Source organism: Spermophilus citellus (genome assembly GCF_964194105.1).
Source record: "Spermophilus citellus genome assembly, chromosome: 6".
Taxonomy (NCBI): Eukaryota; Metazoa; Chordata; class Mammalia; order Rodentia; family Sciuridae; genus Spermophilus; species Spermophilus citellus.
Window position 1 is genome coordinate 72,316,542 of NC_138187.1, and position 10,530 is coordinate 72,327,071.

Below are 10,530 nucleotides of genomic sequence, written 5' to 3' on the forward strand. Positions count from 1 at the left end.
GTTCTTAAATATCCTGTAGATTAGTGCTCTATGTGAGGTGCATGTGGTGAAGATTTTTCTCCCATTTTGTAGTTTCTCTCTTCATATTATTAATTGGTTCATTTGCTGAGAAGAACTTTTTAGTTTGAACCCATCCCATTTATGATTCCTGATTTTACACCTTGTGCTTTAAGTGTTTTGTTAAGGAGGTCAAATACTAAGCCAATATGGTGAAGATTTGGGCCTAATCTTTTTCTAAAATAAGCAATTTTAAAGACACTAACATCCTTATAAAAATATATTTCAAACAGGAGATGTAAACTTAAATACTTCTTGAGGCAAGGGCTCACTTGATGGAACACCTGTGTGGATTAATAGCAAACTGGAGAACTCATAGACCTTAGACAAAGGACTTCACTCTGAAACACTCACAAGAGAATAGTATGGACTCAAAGAATAGATTCAATTCTTGCAGTGGGCTTAATAGCCAAGTTCTGCATGAGACTTCTTAAATTTTCATGTTGACTCAATTCACAGTGTGGAGATATATCTCCACATACACACACACACACACACACACACACACACACACACACACACGTAGGCCATGTTGGGTACATGGACCTGGTGTGTACATGAGGATATATTTGCTGTGAGATCTTATCAAATGGACTGTGTTCAAAGCCACATTTTGTAAGGTAAAGTATGCTCTCTTTCATATCTTGTGATACCATAAAAATCAGGCCCAAAAATAGATTGTCTCAGGAGGTCTGATGGGTTCCTAAAGCCCAGGCATGACCAGCCTGAGAGTGTTCAACACTGCAAACCATGAAGTGTGTGAGAAGACAGATGGAGATGCTTTTAATAATTCATTTTCAGCAGTTCTTAAAAATAATGTTTCATTATCAGAGTGTATTTTTTACAAGTATAGTATAAATTAAAAATAGAGAAGAAATTCTTCAATGAGGTATTCCTAGTCCTTTTTAGAATATTTTTATTTTCCCCAAATATGGAAAAAACATTGTCTATAAACAAACTGAAAGAACGTGTTTTTTCTACATCAAAAGTCTCTTTTTTTTCTCCTGTACTTGCATATAGTTCTATATATTTCTTTCCTTTTCCTTTTTTCCCTAATTGAGCCTCCCCACTGAGAGATAAGTCCCTTTTATAGAACTTGCCAATGATAATTAAATTCCTCTGGCTCATCAAAGGCTTTTTTTTTTTGTTTTGCATTTTTTAAGATCAAGCCTATTTCCAGGCTGTGTTCAGTGGCACACTCCTGAAATATCAGATACTGAGACAGTTTGGGTGGGAGAGTAACAACTGCAAAACTTGTCTGGGCATTTTAGCAAAACCCTGTATCAAAATAAAATTTTAAAAGGACTGGCAATGTAGGCAGTGGTGGAAAATCCCTTGCTTCTCTTCCCAGTACTACACACACACACACAAACACACACACACACAAACACACACACACATATGCTTAATTCACAAGTACATTTTGCTGTTCTGAATTGTTTTACTCTAATTAAAAAAATAAATTGGTAGAAAAGATTGCTTGAAAAAAAGAAATTGATGACTAAATTTCTCTTTTGTGTACTAATATATACTTAAATGACCTTAAAGAAACCTGTAATTTCCAGGATTTCTTTAAAAGGATGAATGTTGAAATTCTTCTGAATGTATCACTGTTAAAAAAAGAGATGTCAAATAATTGTAAATAAAGTTGATCTAAATATACCTTGTTTTTTGCTTCAACGATTGCTGTGTCCATCAGCAGGTCTGATGCTGTGCCTGTGTTCTCATGGTCAACAGCGAAGTGCAGAGCAGTGCTGCCCCTGGCATCCACAACATTTGGATCTGCACCAGATTTCAGCAAAATCATATCACATTCTTCCTCCTGGAATTGTGCAGTGTGACAGGACTGCACCAAGAAAGGGCATATGAACTCCAGGAATTCACATTTAATATATGACAGGATTCACCAACTAGCCACACTTGGAAAAAAATGCATTGCTTCTAGGAATTCTAATAAAATCCATCTTCAGCTACTATCTACCTTAACCAGAACTGTGCTGCTGTTACTGTCACAGAAGTTAATGCAGCATTTCTTCTGTATCAGGAGTGTCACCACTTCTGGATGGCCACAGGCACAGGCATAATGAAGAGCAGTCCTATGAAAATGAAAGGATTTTCAGGAAAGTATAGAACACTATGTCCAAATAAAAATAAGTTATAAAATTGCAAATGTTTAATATCATATACTTCCTCATTTTTTCCAAACAAATATTTAATTATTGTCTGCAGAAAGTATGTTCTTTCTTAGGCCTAACTACTGAAAACATCAATTACCTACTGGAAGGACTGGCAGTGGAGTGGGGCTGTTGTGCTGGGGTTGCAAGCCAGGACCTCACTCATGCTAGGCAATCATGGTACCCTCGAGGTACATCCCTTGCCCAGAGCAGCCAAGTAGAAGAGAAGGAAAATGGATGTCACAGCACAACCTCACTTTGAGTCTTACTTTAACCTCTGTTACTTACTAGATTTTGCCTAGCCTTTGTATATGTCCCTTTCTTTACCCATAAACTGGGAATGAAGTAGTAGTTACCTAATAGGATAACACAGTGATGCTTAAGAGAGATTTTATGAAGAGGATGTAGAAATTCCAGTAAAAATGACAGTTCAATACTTGCCCTGAACTGCAGCCATGACAATATTTCACAATGATAACATTTGCATGAAGTAAAATAACACAAGTATACCTACTGGGCAGATGGGTTTGATTAAGGATCATAGACTGCAATCAGTACAAGAGGATCTTCTTACATTTATTCATCCTCAGTGTTGGAATGCAACTTACAATTCATGATGTTCTATAGTGGTAATTGGCAGCACTGGTGAGATATTCTTCATACTCAGTATCATCTCACAATCTGTGGTGCCTTACATTAGGTCAAATCAATACAAACAAAAGATCATTGAGAGTGCTTCTCATAGGCTTGGCATTTGATTAGATGTTACTAGTTAAAATTGCAGTGTACAGCCAGCACCTCCCTTCACAAGAGCAGTCTGGATGTCTTGGGCAGGATGAGATTGGGGATAGGGCCAGTACGGGCTCCAAAGTCAGACCAGGCTTGGCAAAAATTGTTTTTGGAACTGATGGGTGAGCCCGGACCTCCATAAGCATGTAGGAGATAAAGCCCAGTCCCAGGCCAGCAGGGGATGGGCTCATGGTTCATTGGCATTCCAACAACATAGGAGTCACCCACCCTGCCTCACAACAGGTCCACCACATCATGGGCAGCCTAGCCCTCTGCTTAGCTCTGCTCAGTGCACCCTGGACATCCAGGGGGCTTTGGCTCTGCTGGGAGCACTGTCTCACCACCTGCTTTGATGCAGTTCAGATGCAAAATGATGCCAATGTTTCTAAGAGTGTACCTTAGTAACAATGACCAGCACTGCACGGAAGTTCCAGTTATTCCAGAGACAATATGCAGAGATGTGTTAAATCTGTGCACAGAAGCTGGCAAGAGTGACTGATGTTTGGCTGAATGTGTGCCTCTGAATGTCCAGTTGCTCATAATGAGAGAATGTTTGACATTCTTTAATGATTTGGAAGTCAGAGAAGTGAAGTTTGTTTCTTCTTTCCTCATGAATGCCCTCTGGTAGGGACATTGTAAATGGACTAAGGTTTCAGGATCAAAGTCCCAAGAGAAATGATGTAAAAATGCCTGCTGAATGTGAAAGAAAGGAGAATGGCATTAGTAGTGCTAAAATAAATCTGGGGCTTTCTGAAATTAAAAAAAAAATAGCATCTCACCAGCAGCAATGGATTGAAGCCCAGCATAAAATGCTGGCTACAAAGCAACAGCACTTGAAGTTTTTAAAACAATAAGATTAGTGTCAACAAAAAAAAGCTGTGGAGCAGGAGAAGCTTAATAGTCTAAAAGAAGTATCTGAGAATCAGGAAGCCAAGCTAAAAAAATGTGAGTGTACTTAAAGTTCATGTGGAACTGAAGAGGCTAAGCAAGGGGATACTTGTGGAGGAAACTGAACAGATTTATGGTGTGTTCCAGCAAAAACAAAGGGAGCTCATTCTAGCAGTGTCAAAAGTAGAAGAACTTACAAGGAAGCTAGAGATACTCAAGAATGGCAGGATTGATGGCTACCATGACAACCAGTCAGCTGGATCACGTCTACAAGGAAGTGCAGTTAAGAATTTGAATCAAGAGTAGAATGCCAAGCTGCAACAACAGAGGGAGTGTTTGAATAAATGCAATTCAAAAAGGGCAGTCATAGGAAAGCAAATTATGAGCTGAGGAACTCACTGTGGAGAAAGAAGGCAGCACTGCAGCAAAGTGAAGATCTTCTAGTTTCATCTAAGGGAAATCTTCCTCAGCAAGCGGTGTCAGCCCTAAGCCATGTGGCTGCAGTAGATCCATCTATCCAGTCCTCTACCATTCTAAGGATGCCATGGAGGCCTGAACTGCTAGTGAAGCCAGCTCTGCCTGATGGTTCCCTTGGCCATGCAGATTTCAGAGCAGCCAATAAAGATATAAACATGGCCCAATATGACATCTAAGTGCATGGCACAAACTAAAGGCTCTAACATCCCTTCAACTGGCCCTGATTGGAGCCCTTCAAATACAGATCTTTTCCTGAGTCCAGGCTCTTCTGTACCCCAAATTACTGGAAATGCTCTGGACCAACCTGATGATGGGGTACTTCCACTGAAGGAGAAAGAGAACATGCCTGCATTCTTGATGTTCGACCCAGTGGACGAGTGTGCTGCCCAGCCCTCCTTTGGTACACTCAGGAAAACCCAGAGCAGTAAAGATGTCTTGTGGGATGCTCAGGCAGCAAATACAAATTAGTTAAAGTACCACCTCCCATCCCCAGAAAACCAAAACAAGTTAACTTGTCTTATTTTGGACAAGTCTATCAACCACCTTCTGACATTAAGCCCAAATGAAAATCCTCAGCTGTTGCTAACAGCTGTTACAACCATTGGAAATAATCCCAAACCAGCAGGGCAGCAGCCAAGGGTGCTGCTACCTCCCAGCATACCTTCAGTTGGCCAAGATGAAACCCTTTCTCCAGGGTCTAAGCAAGAAAGTTTACCTGCTGCTGCAGTCTGGTCCTTTACCTCGCTGTCATTCAAAGATGCTTGCTGTTGTTGGTCCAGGCTTCAGAAAAACTCAAGACAATGGCATCCAGCTCTATATATTCCATGTATACACAGCATCAGGTTTCAGAAAAAAAATCCAGCAGGTTGTGCAGAGTGCACTAAGACACATACAGAATCACATTTTGCAAGTGTATATGACAAGCCTGTGATTGCTACTTCCTAAATTCACAGCAGCACCCAGAGAACCCCAACAGCCAGGGCAAGCATGGCAGTTCAGAACCTGAAACAGAACCTGTTTCTTCAGTTCATGAGGACCATGAAAATAAAAGAATTCCGTGACCACTCAGCCTAATCAAATTATTGCCTTTCTCATCTAACCATTACCGAAACCATAGTGATGCTGACTTAGAAACCTTATGAAAGAAAGTGTCTAATGCACCAGACCACTAAAGAAATGTAGCTCTATTACAGATCCAGAGGGTCCTAATGGACCAAATATTTAGAAAATTTGTATCAGAGCCCACAGTAGCTGCAATGGAGAACACCTCTGTCCCATCATACCCATCTAAGTCATCAAACTCGATGACTCAGGAGGCTCCACATGAATTCTGAATCCATATTTATATATGGAGTCAGAGAAGGAGGTGGTCTCTTTAGTTCCTGAGTCACTGTCCCCAGAGAATGTGGGGAGTGCCCATTCACAGAACACTGACATGCCAGCATCTTCTCCTAGCCTTGATTATGTGCCTAAAGGAGTCCCAGGCAGCAGCCCAAATCTCCAGAACAATGAAGAGGAACCAATCCCAGAGGCTCCCCATCTGCTTGCAGTGTATCTGGAGGAGAGCCCCCTATACCCACCTCTACACTACCCATGTGGGGAGTCTGAAGTGCTGAAGAAGATACTGTGAGCATGTGCCTACCTGAGACCACTGGGCAGGACTCCCTGGCTCCTGGAAGAAGTACAAACTTGCTTAAAACTGGCTCAGAGGGTGAAAACTGGAATGAGGGTGAAATTCAATGTTCTTGCTTTACTCCTAGATTTATTTTTGGCAGGAGAGTTTGACCTCATGCAGAGAATTATTTATAAGGTTGATGACCCTAGCCTGCCCAACGATGAAGGAATCATAACTCTCCACAATTCTGTGTGTGCAGGCCACAGAGAAATCATTAAGTTCCTGGTGCAGTTTGGTGTGAATATAAATGCTGCTGACAGTGATGCATGGACCCCATTGCATGTTACTACCTCATGTAACAACATCCAGGTGTGTAAGTTTTTGGTATTCAGGAGCAGCTGTGTTTACCATGACCTACAGTGACATGCAGACTGATGCACATAAGCCTGAGGAGCTAGAGGAAGACTACACATAGTGCTCTCAATTTCTGCATGGATTTCAGAAAAAAAAAAGGCATAATAATATAAGAGTCACTTATGCACTTTGGTATTATGAGCTTTAGAATGATAATTTACTTCCTATGAAAATAGGAGTCTGTGTGACAGTCATTCACAGGAAAAATGAAGATAAAATTGAGTGGTGGAGAACCACAGATCCTCCTAATCACCATCAGAATGCTCTCAGCTTATGCAAGGAATTTCATATCACCTAATAACAAGCTTTCAAAATTGTTTGTCAATGTTCTCAATGTGTAATACACACTCCAGTTTTACTTACTGGGGTTAATCCCTGCAGTTTGTGGCCAAATCAGTTGTGGTAGGTGGATATAACTCACATCCCTGAATTTGGCACAAAGTGCTATATTCATGTTTTTATTGATACTTGTTCTCATTTTATTTTTGCCACTGCTTGAACATGAAAAAATACTCATCTAGTCACTTCTCATTGCTTAGCTTCTCTTGCAGTGCTAGGCCACATTCTACAAATTAAAACTGATAATGTTCAGCTATGCTAGTTCTTTTTGACAGTTTTGTGATCAATATCATATTGATCACCAGTTATTCTTTATAATCCTCCTAATCTGGTGGACAGAATTACAAACGGGACAATGTAATGGACCATATCAGCAAAATATGGGGTAAAAGCTATGCTTGTGTCTTTCCAGAAGGCGCACCTCATCCTATCTGGGTTCCTGAGCATGCTGTTCATCATCACTATGGAGGATCTGGAACCACAGTTTAAATGACTAAAGCTCAAACCAGAAGTGTTGATCCCAATCTCTACTGTGAACAAGAAGCTGAGAAAGAAGAGAAGGAATGTAGAGAAAATTCTCCAAAATCTTTAACCCATTTCATGATTTTTGTCACTCAGCTTATTATTAAAGGCAGAATTTGAGTCATACAATTGGTGGGAACTGAGCCTTCTTTTATTGTGGTACCTTTTTCAGTTCAACAACAAAATTGGCTGTCAATCTTTGCATGGTTGACAGGTAGCTTTTGATAACTTTCCTGGACAAACAGAAAATTATTATCCTCATTATAATCTTATTCAATTTACTACTATAACCTCATCTAATTTCCCCCAAATTGTAGGCAATCAACTTATGGCTGAGGCAGTCATAGTATGACTGATGGCTTCAATTCAGTTAAGGATGGTTAAAATAGCCTTGTTCATACTAAAGTGGTGCAGACTCCTTATACTTCTGCTCAATAAGCAGACCTTATAGCTCTCATTTGGGCTTTATTTAATTTTGCTAATGAGCCAGTTTATATCTACAGTGATAGTACCTATAAAGTAGAAGTCACTATGCATATTGAATCAGCCATCATTGGATATATGTCATCAGAAGAGTGATTTTATTTATTAAATACATTACAAAAAACAATTCAAGTGAGTCAGCATCCTTGTTTAATTGGACACATCAGAATTCATTCCAAACTTCCAGGCCCCTCAACAATGGGCAATGCTATAGCTGATCATCTTATTGCAGCTTGTGAGAAGTTGCCTCCTTATGACTGTGCTCAAACGTTTCATATATTACCCCTCAGCCACCCACTCACAACCCAGCTTGCTGAAACTCAGCTTTGCCATCAGAACCACTGACTCAGCACACAGCTTTGCTGCAGGCCCACAGGATCCAGTGACAGACCCTGATCCACCTGGCCTAGGCTGTCTGGGCCTCCAGAACATGCTGCCCCCTTATACTATGATGCTTTGCCAAAGGTTGAGTGTTCTCCCTGATATGCGGATCCTAACTCACAACAAGGGAGGGTAGGGAGGGAAAGAATAGAAGTTCCTTAGATTAGACATGGAAAATGAAGGGAAGGGCAGAGGTTGAAAACAGGAAAGACAGTAGAGTGAATTGGAGAGAACTTTCTTTTGCTCATAAATGGTTACATGGCCAGTGTAACTCCACATTATATACAACAACAAGAATGGGATCTAATTCAAATGGGTTGTATTCCATGTATGTACAATATGACAAAATATACTCTATTGTCATGTCTATCTAAAAAAAAACAAATGAAAAACTTTCTTTGGAACATAGTGTAATGAAAAGAAAAAATAAGACCAGAATAGGAGACAATCCTTATGTAGCCTATGTCTGACAATGGAGTCACATCAAGAAAAATAACTTTTAATAAAACAACCAAACAAAAAAAGGCAAGGGATTTGAATAGACAGTCACGGACACACAAATGGCTATTGAAAATATAATTGCATTAGTAATCATTAGGGAAATGGAAATTAAAATTCCAAGGAGAATGTCTAAAACTAAAAAGACAGTAACAAGTGTAGAAAAAAATGTAGAGCCAATAGAATTCCTGCTATTGCTCATGAGAATGTAAAATAGTGCAACAATTTTAGAATATAGACACTCACACATAGTTAAATATGCAGCTACCCAAGGCATTTACCCCAGGGATCTGAAAACATTTATGGATACAGAAACTGGTATACAAATGTTTGTGGCTTTCTGCATAAGAGCACAAACTGGAAATAGCTCAAATGTCCATAAATAGAAGAATAACCAAATTTTGGTATATCAATATAAGCAAATTATGAACATTAAGGAAAAGAAATTAACCACTGATAACTGCAACAACACTGATGACTCTTAAAAAATGTTCCAAACAAAAGAAATCAGATACAGAGCATATATATTTTATGACTTGTTAATACATTCTTGAACAAGAAAAACTATATTTGTAAAAAGAAAAAGCAAGGCTGGCCTGGGACTAAAAGGAAATCTGGGAATTGATGCAAATAAACAGGTGAAAACTGTGAGAAGTGAGGAGAATGTTGTATGTTTGAGGTGATAGTTATTTTGCAAAACATGAGTTGTACTTAGAATATGAAGATCTATTATGTGTAAATCAAACCTCAAAAAGAGGTTATATTTCAAAGACAATAAAGTACCCATCAAAATATTCTATTATTAGAAATACAGCTTTAAGGCAAAGACAATGGACATTTGAGTTGATGTGTTCTCTTAATTAATATCTCAATTTATTCAGTTAATGCCATCAATTAGGATACAACAGAATATGCATTGGGTGAAAGTAGTCTTCCTTAGAATATTTTTGTGTATCACATTTCAAACATTAATTATTCATGTTATTGTTAAGAATTTTGAGTATAACTGTATTTATATTATTCTACCTTTGGGGGATTGTGAATTGTGCTATTGCTCATTTTTATACATTTATATGGGTGAAAAGCAATTTGATGTCTTTTCTTGAGTGAGCATCCATTTTCCTTTTGTTTTAAATTTCTAGTTAACATATACAGAAGTTAGTATATCTCATGTACAGTTAAATAATAATGATAACAAAAAGAGTCCTTCTATGCACCTTCTATTGAACTGGTTTAAAAATTTTTCACATCCCTTTTGTACCCCCTGTGGGTGCATTCCCTTTCTCCCCACACAGACTTAATGACCACTACTAATCTTGTGTTAATTTACCTATTCTATGTCTTCATTTTGCATATTGTTTTTTTCATATATAGTATAAAAGCATGTAATTCTAAATTATATACATTTGGATGTTTTAGAGTTAAAATTATTCTTTATATATGTTTATATTATTCTCTTCATAGCTTTATAACTTTTATTTTTTCCCCTCAATAATGCTTGTAGATGACTTATTGATGTTGACATATCAAGTGGTTGCTCACTTGTGAGATTATGTAGAATTCCATTGTAATGATTATACTGAATTTGTCCACTCAAAAAAAATGAAATTAGATCTTTCATCCTACACAAAATTCAACTTAAAGTAGATCAAGGACAGAAACTTTGCAACTTCTAGAAGAATATATGAGTTCCATATTCCAACATATTGGCGAAGGCACTGGTTTCCTTATAAAGACCAATAAATCTCAAGAAGTAACACCAAAGGATTACTAACCCCAACCCAGTACTCTCCACAGACTCTGCAGCAGCTCAGTGTATGCGGATCAAATGGCATCTACTCCCAAACATGATACTTGAAAATCCCTGAAGAGATGCCCTAGCCAAGGTAGAGG

General features: G+C 38.6%; 2 pseudogenes across 2 annotated transcripts; both read left to right on the top strand.

Moving 5' to 3' along the window:
• Positions 1–3,390: 3,390 nt before the first annotated feature.
• LOC308652268 (apoptosis-stimulating of p53 protein 2-like) lies at positions 3,391–4,584 on the top strand (annotated as a pseudogene). Its single transcript has one exon. The product of its transcript is annotated as an apoptosis-stimulating of p53 protein 2-like (transcript).
• LOC308652269 (apoptosis-stimulating of p53 protein 2-like) lies at positions 4,566–6,562 on the top strand (annotated as a pseudogene). Its single transcript has one exon. The product of its transcript is annotated as an apoptosis-stimulating of p53 protein 2-like (transcript).
• The last annotated feature ends 3,968 nt before the right edge of the window (positions 6,563–10,530 follow it).